At 48.3% G+C, this 7,663-nt stretch overlaps 1 long non-coding RNA gene across 1 annotated transcript; it reads left to right on the top strand.

Moving 5' to 3' along the window:
• The first annotated feature begins 224 nt into the window (after nt 1-224).
• Nucleotides 225-7,627, top strand: LOC130683872 (uncharacterized). The gene is made up of 3 exons (XR_008997911.1): nt 225-360; nt 3,764-4,766; nt 5,007-7,627. It is a non-coding gene; the product is annotated as an uncharacterized LOC130683872 (long non-coding RNA).
• The last annotated feature ends 36 nt before the right edge of the window (nt 7,628-7,663 follow it).

Below are 7,663 nucleotides of genomic sequence, written 5' to 3'. Positions count from 1 at the left end.
ACGAACATATTTAAGGCTTTTGATTAGCTTTGTTAAATGGCCCTCCGGAAAAATGATACTGACTTATATTGCTATTAGTAGCATATGAGAGCATCTTTTCCTTGTATTTTCATCAATACTCACATTCTTTGGTTTTATCAATCATGCTAATATCTTGTTGGTTAATTTGAATATTTTTGGGGACCACTGAATTGACAATCTCCCTCCAACAGCTTCGGCCTTACCATTTTTTAAAATCTCCCATAAGTTGTGTTTACCTGAAGCCAAGCAGCCCTTTTCCCCTCCAATGAACCGACTCTGCCTTGAACTGGCATCATTCCACATGCTCGCTCCTGTGGTGGCCGGGACAGCATCTCACAGGTAACAGCTGCCTGTTTAAATCCCACCTGCGCTGTTGCTGACACGCCTCCCACTTAATAGACAGGGGTGGGCAGAGAAGGCAGGAAACATTAAGGAGGAGGGCGGAAGGAGAGAAGTCGTGTGGTCAGCAAAAAATGCCCTCATCATCTCCTGCTGATCGAGGGCTCAGTGTTGGGGGTGGGCAGGGAGAGGCATTCAGTAAACACACACACACAGTGTGAAATGTTAACAGTGCAGATGGGGACAAAGCAACAGGAATCTCATGTGAGACATGGCACTGGCTTTCAAGTCAGAGAATACCCACGTTCAAACCCTGTCTCTCCTGACTCCCAACTTGGGGCAGGTTGCCTAACTTCCTTGAGTCTCCACTTCTGCACCTGTAAAATGGTAAAGACTATTTATTTTGAGGCTCAAACAATTTAAAATAAGTAAGAAAAATCTGGAAACAAGTAGGATATGAATCTCAAAATGGTGCCCCCAGGGCCAAATGTAATCCATTGGTCTTGTTTGGTCCCATCCAGTGTTTTTGAAAAATATTTAAAGAGGAATTAGGATGGCCTAGGTCAATAGAACCCCATCCTAGTTGCCCAACAGAAATACCTGGAGGTATACGGGTTCCTTGAGAGGATCTGGGCTCATTCACTGACTTATCTTCCAGGCATCATAATAACAGGGAATGAGTTTATCCTCTCACCTGAAACAAAGAACTCGCCAAAATAGAGGAAATAATAGTTTCGAGGACACTGGACATCAGACAAGAGAGGTGGTGATCCCTGAGAGATAGAACACCAGTGAGGGGAGCCCTATGCTTGCCCCAGCTTCCTGTCTGGGGAGCGTTGTCAGGCGGAGAGCAGGAGGGAACCTAGGTGGAGCCCACTGGTCCCTCCGAGCTGAGGAGATGCGGCTGGGAGGCCAGGGTAACTGGAGTTTACAGGGCAGAGTGTCGTGGGGAGAAGGCTGTATAACAAGAGGGAGAGAAAGGGGGAGCGAGGGATTGAGAGAAAGAGAGAGGGAGAACGCAGATACGCTCTGGAGATCTGCAGAGGCCCCGCAAGTCTCCTTCTCATCGAGTACTGCTGAGAACATCTGGATTAGCCAGAATTTTCTAGAGAAACAGAACCAACAGGAGATAGATTTAGACCTAAATTATCAGCACAGGCAGGATTTAACCAGGCAGCTGTTAGACCTAGACAGTCATCAATACAGACATTGACATAGATATAGACACATGGAGAAAAGATTTATATGGGAATTGGTTCACGTGGTTATGGAGACCGAGCAGTCCCACCCTCTAGTGTCTTCAAGCTGGAGAAGGTGGAAGCTGGTGGTATATTCAGTCTGAGTCTAAAGGCCTGAGAACCAAGGAGCCAGTGGGGTGAATCCCAGTCCACGTCCCAAACCCCCAACCCAGGCGTGCTGACGTGTGACGTCTGAGGGCAGGAGAAGATGGATGACTCAGCTCCAGCAAAGAGAAAATTCACCCTTCCTCCCCCATTCTGTTCTCGTTAGGGATTCAGTGGGATTATGAGGCCCAGCCACACCGGTGAGGTTATCTTCTTTACTCAGTCTACCCATTCACATGCTGATCTAGTTCAAAAACACCCTCACAGACACACACAGAAATAATGTTTTACCTGCTTTCTGGGCTTTCCTTAGCCCAATCAAGTTGACACAAAAAATCAGCCATCACATCACGCCTGTGAGGAAACTACCCGAGGCCAGCAAAAAACCACTTAAGGAGATTAAAGGAAACAGTGCCCGCGGCCCTCACAGAGCACAGAAGCACCAGTTAGTCGCAGGCAATAGCTGCTGGCCCCTCCAGATGGAGCTCAGCTGCCGCCACCTTCTTCCCCAGGGCCTTCGCTCTGACTGCAGAGTCCAGCTGACAGCCCAGTGGCTGGATCATCTCTGGGGGGCCCATCCCAACCTCAGGACATTGTTCTGCCCATCAGCCTTAGAGACAGGGTGGGCTTCTGGGAACACAAGCCCTGAGAAACCAGTTCCAAATGCCAAGCAATCAGATTGTGCAAAAGCATCCACAGGTGACAAGAGGTGAGCCTTTGTCAAAGGTGCAGAGAGCTGCTGTGATGGCAGGAGAAATAGCTAGGCTCATCACAAATCTCAGAGGACCCAGGAAGAATTATTGGTCTCATCCAGACCCAGGCATCCGTAGAGATAATGTGTTCATTCGTTCATCCTTCCATAGAAGATTTATTGAGCACCCTCTGAATACCAGGCACTGTTCTAGACCTAAGAATGCTGTGAGGACTGTGAAAAGACTCTGCCTCCCTGGGGCTCACAGTCCAGTGGAGGGAGGGAGAAGGATGATAATTCCTTACAATAAAGCATGCTGACTGGTGAAATGGTGGTCCTGACAAGGTAAATGGATCCACCCAGCACATTTTGAAGGATAAGCAGGAGTCTTCGGGGGAAATGAGGCAGGGAAGGCCGTTGTAGTCAAAGGGCTGGCAGTTGCAGGTAAATAGGATCCAGGTATTTGGGAGAGCCTCTGGGGCTTCAGTGAGCATGGAGGTTATAGTGAGGAGATGGGGCCAGGCGAGCAAGGAGAAATGGAATGTGCCAGATGGGAAAAGATTTTGAATGCCTGGATAGGCAATTTGGACTTGACCACCTGGCCTGGAACAAAATGCCCTTGGAGGGTTTTATGCAGGTGGATGACTTGAGGATCTTGAAGTTTCAGAGAGGCCACTCAGAGGCAGGGGAATGGCCATGTGGGGGCTGGGGGAAACCACCAGAGGAAGAGAGACAAGAAAGGGGTCTGGTAAGGAGATGCTGGCAAGAGACAATGGGGGCCTGAATCAGGTAAATGTCAGTCTGTTTAACAAGAAGATGGATGAAGGGGTGAAGTGACAGAGCCTGGAGACCTGTCGGATGTTCAGAAGGTGGGTATTCATGAAATGCTCTTCTACTCAGGCATTTCAATCTTAGCTGAGAGCCCCCTTCATTTATAGTTTATTATTGTTGCTTTCATCATCATCACTATTACTTAATATTTCTCCCAGAGCTTCAGGCAGGGCTAAGTGACAAAATAAGTTGGGCCTGTTTTTATCTTCATTTTAAATTTTGAGTGGAGAACAGATGGGTTGGATGGAGAAAGAAAAGTGCTTTGTTCTTAAGTAAGACTTAAACTTCTGAAAGCCAGTTGCCCAAGCTCACTCTCCACCAGGGCAGATGAGACCTATGGCAAGTCTCATTCCTTTTCTCTGCAGTGAGGAAATTGCTTTTGCTGTTAAAGAGAGAAAACGGTTATAGCACCGAGGAACAGCCGATTTTAATAGGAAGTAAAGAGAAGCCTTCTCGTCTCAAAGCTAACAGCTACCCTTTTATACTAAATAGGCCCCTGAGCTGCCACCTTAAACCCTCACTTACTTCCTGTCTCCAGGAATTTGAACCACAAGACCACCTGGATGATGGGAAGACCTCCCTCAACATGTATTGCATGTCTCGCCACAAGGGGGCGCTCCCAGATCAGACACAGGTGGCTGGTAGCCACCTGTCTCACTGCTGCCACCTACTGTGAATGTAGTATCTTTGCAGACTCACCCAGAAACGCTGCACCAAGGGTGTCCTGCCTGCGTATGATCTCCAGAAAGACCAGACACAGCCCTGAAGGCTGGCACAGGGTCACAACAGAGGAACAGAATGTCCCCAAGACTTCCCTGGGTCACTACAAAAGAGATGGGTCTTCTGGGGAGGCAATGGGAACTAAACTGAGGGCCAACTATGTACCCAAGCTTTACATAACTCAAGTCATTCACTCCACAAACATTGAGGGCCTTGGTGGTGGCTATCCAATATGGGGCGTGTGGATAAAGTGAAGGTTCCTGTGGCCAGGATTCTCACCTGGCCCTGGTCGGCTAGCTCACTGCACACGTGTGGGCAATATATTACTATTGACTACATAAAGAACTCTGCCCAGTGCTCTGCACTGTGCGTTGGCACAGCTGCAAGGCTGCAAGTGAGCAGAGATGCGGCTGGAGTGGTGGCAGCACCAAGGACAGAGACCAAGATGGCTGTGGAGGCAGAGAGGCCCAGAGACAGAGACCGGCTTGCTGCATGCAGACTCACTCTGAGTGGATTGGATTCTAGTGATTGACCTGCCACTGTGGGAATAAGGTTGGGTATAACCCTTTCACTCCAAGAACGTTTCACTGTCATTTCTTTGGTCTCATTGAATCCATAGTGATCTTGTCTGGGGCTGAAACCCATTGGCAAGACCGTGAGGAAGTTGAAGGCCAAGCAGGAGACTTGACCCTCAGATGAGTTTTTTGGCAGTCAATCCCACTTTCTGCAACATGTTGCTAAGCAGGAAAGTGGTCTCAGCTGTGGACTAGCTTCAGCCTGCTCCCACGTGAGCTTTGGAATATGAACTGCAGCCGTATGAGGTGAGGCGCTGGCCTTTTTGCACCCCAGGCCTGGGGTGGGGGAGGGTAGGTTTGCCGGGTACAGCCGGAGGAATGGATTTTCCAGAGAAGGCATCAGCGGTGAGCTAGATTCAGAGCAATGGAGGAAGGAAACACCAGCCAGAAATGAGGATCTGGGTGCCTCTCCTACAGCCTTGACTACAAAAGTTAGGGGTGATTGTTTTCAAATTAGTATTATGTCCAGGATTCCTTTCTTCCCAGGTACAGAGGGAGGAAATGGCTCCGGGGACGCCCTCTCCTCCAGAGCTCTGCCGAGGGCCTCAGCGTCAGCGTTGATTCATTCACGAGGTCTCCCAGGACCTCCTTCCTCTCTCCAAAGGGGGAGTCTCCAGCGAAGATCGCTGTATGAGCTTAGGAGGGCGAGATGAGTAAGACGGGGTGGTGGGGATCCTCTGAGGGGCCCTGGCAGCCTGCACGGGCAGAGGTACACCTGTGCGCGACCTGCAGGCGGTTCATTCTCGATGCCTTTTCTCTTGCCTTCTTCCCATCCAGCCAGGTGCCATTCCTGACAATTCCATCCCCTTAATTTTCCCACCCGGGCTGCCATTGCTGTGTGGACAGGACACAAGCAGGGACTTTGGGATCACCAAAATCCCAACTCAGCTCTCCAGTGAGCTTGAGAATGTCAGTGTTGGAGAGATTTTTGTCTACAGAAAAGGTTCCTTGCAAGAGCTTGTTATTTAATTAACGTTCAATGTATTACAGTAGCTTTAAAAGGAAAAACCTAGTCATTCTTAAGCCTTTAAGTTAAATTTACAAACCATTATTCTATTTCTATACAGGTACTTTCAAGGGGCTTTTGATTAATGGTCAGTCCACTAAAACTCAGTTCAGCGATCCAGCCATTTGCAAAGTTGGTTAATTGAATTATCTTCAACATTTTACACAGGACTTACTAATTTAACACATCCAGTTTCCCTTTTTAAACACTTCCACTGCCTGACCTGACAAGCAAACTTTCCAAAGTACTTAAGCCAATTTGGAAAATCTAATTTAAAGACTTATACATACAGTGAATCTCAAGTTCTCTTACAGTCTTGTATCATTTATAAAATAAGTATAAGAAGGTTTGTATGCGTTTCAACAAAAAATCCCAAGCCTAAAATCAATTATGCATTTTAAATTGGAGTCACAAGGCTAATGTGTTCATACTCTAATATGCCCAAAAAAGTCTCTTCAATGTTATGAATGCTTTAAATATCAAATACACAATGATGTGCATTTGACTCCTAAAACCTTTGCAGGGTTATGGGCATTTGCCTAGTAGAGAAACAGTTCTCCACCCTAAGCGGATTGGGGTGACTTCCTTCAGTGCCTTGTGCCATCTTAGGGGTAAAAGTTTCATACTGTGGCAGAAACTTCTGGGTCCCAATGTGCATGCTCTGCTTCCTCCTTAGAAATAGAACCTCAGATTCTCAATGAGCATTTGGCCACCTGGAATAAAGACACTATCTCCCAGCCTCCCTTGCAGTTAAAAGTGGCCATGTGACTAAGAACTGGCCAGTGAGATATAAGCAGAAATACATGTGGCAATTTCAGAAACCTTTCTGAAAAGACAGCTGGTGTGTGTGTCCTTTCCCCCTTTCTTGTCCATGCCTCCATCTTGCCACCCAATGATTGTGATGGTTGGCATCTAGCTACTCTCTTAAACCTGGAGGACCAGGGCCCTACTCTTGGGGTGGTGGAGTGGTGAGCTGGAAGGATCCTGGGTTTCAGATGACTCCATGGAGTAGAACATTCATTTCAGCCGCTGATAGATTGTTTGGAATGATCTCTCCCATCCCAATGCCCCTTGGCAGTGTGACTTTGCCCTCTTCCTGTCAAGAGCTGAAGTCTGTTTCCCTCCCCTGAATCTGGACTGTTCCAGTGACTTGGTCCGGTCAACCAGGTTGGACAGAATTGGCATTGGGAGACTTCTGAGGCTAGGCTATTAGGGGCCATGTGGTTGTACATTTGCCCTCTTGGCGTGCTGACCCCAGACCCCAGGTGGGGGAACCAGTCCCAGGATCAGGGGAGGGTCCCAGCGAGGGGCACCAGCCACCAGGCACAGAGTGAGGCAACCTCCCAGCCGACTGCAGCTGCTGGGGGAGCCCACGAGCAGCTCAAAGGGAGGGCGCTCCAGCACCACATAGAACAGAAGACATAAACTGTCATCGTTTTCAGCCACTAAGTTTCAGGGCAGTTTGTTTATGCAGCAAAAGCTAAATGGAGCACAGCCTTAGGCTGCCCACCTCTGGCTTCTTCATGAGAAAGAAACTGATCTTGTTTAAGTCATAAATGTTGTGGGGCTTGGGTGAACTGAATCCTGACATACCTGTGGACCAGGGATTCTTGCTGGGACATGATACTCAGCATCCAGGGCTGTTCCTCCAGCTGCTGATAGACATGCTGAGCTCTTTTAACTGGTTGCCATGACAATAAGGGACTCCATTTCCTCTAAAGAGATTGGTCTCATGGGCAATTAGATTCTGGCCATACCCATTACCTAATTCTCCTGTCTGATCTAAAACTACCACCTCCCCCTCTTGCTCCCTGCCCACCCTCTGCCCAGGAGGTCAAACCAGCTTTCTTCACTAGTCTCCTTACAGCCTAATTGAATTCTGAAAGCTGTTTCTTACCCTTGCTGCCTGCTAGGCTGCAACTCACACAGATATTCAGAGGCTTCCTTTTGGATTCTGCATCTCTCTTCTTCCGTGCTCTGCGCTACAACATCCCAGAAGGTGAGGTAGACAGAGACTGTGAGCTTCTCGGGCACTGCACTTTAGTTTCCTGATCTGCAAGTTGTGACTGTGTTCTGAGCTCATGCGGACGCTGGGAGATCCCTGAGACACTGTTCGCAAACACCTTGCAGGTTTCCG

This window comes from Manis pentadactyla, chromosome 5, assembly GCF_030020395.1.
Source record: "Manis pentadactyla isolate mManPen7 chromosome 5, mManPen7.hap1, whole genome shotgun sequence".
Taxonomy (NCBI): Eukaryota; Metazoa; Chordata; class Mammalia; order Pholidota; family Manidae; genus Manis; species Manis pentadactyla.
This window is presented reverse-complemented; position numbering and strand designations above follow the sequence as displayed.